Raw genomic sequence first — 371 nt, 5'->3', positions numbered from 1 at the left:
CCTATGCATTTATCACATCACATTTCATGACACGAAGTGAATTAAGTCATGAGTGAGAGGCGAAAAAACATGAGCTTTTCCTTCCTCGTATGTTTTCTTTTTTTCTTTGTAAATTATCTGTCTACGGAAGAAATAAAAAAAATCTTCCTCTTTTCTCTTTCTTTCTTTGTAAATTATGTCTTCATAAGAAAAAAATATCTATTTTTTTCCCCTCCGTTTCTTGTTTACATTGCATAATAGGGTCGTTTCCCCACATTTATGCAGACGCGTTAATTTGCTATGAATATTCAAAGCAAAGTGACTTAATAAGCGTCGTATTTGTTTTGATAATTGGTTGATATATCACCGTCGGAGAAAGAGAGAGAGAAAGT

At 32.9% G+C, this 371-nt stretch overlaps 1 protein-coding gene across 1 annotated transcript in view; it reads left to right on the top strand.

The window, feature by feature from the left end:
* Window positions 1-371, top strand: part of LOC119593533 (ribosome-binding protein 1-like) — a 6,650-nt gene that overhangs the window by 80 nt on the left and 6,199 nt on the right. The window lies entirely within an intron of this gene.

Source organism: Penaeus monodon, chromosome 32 (assembly GCF_015228065.2).
Source record: "Penaeus monodon isolate SGIC_2016 chromosome 32, NSTDA_Pmon_1, whole genome shotgun sequence".
Lineage (NCBI taxonomy): Eukaryota > Metazoa > Arthropoda > Malacostraca > Decapoda > Penaeidae > Penaeus > Penaeus monodon.
This window is presented reverse-complemented; position numbering and strand designations above follow the sequence as displayed.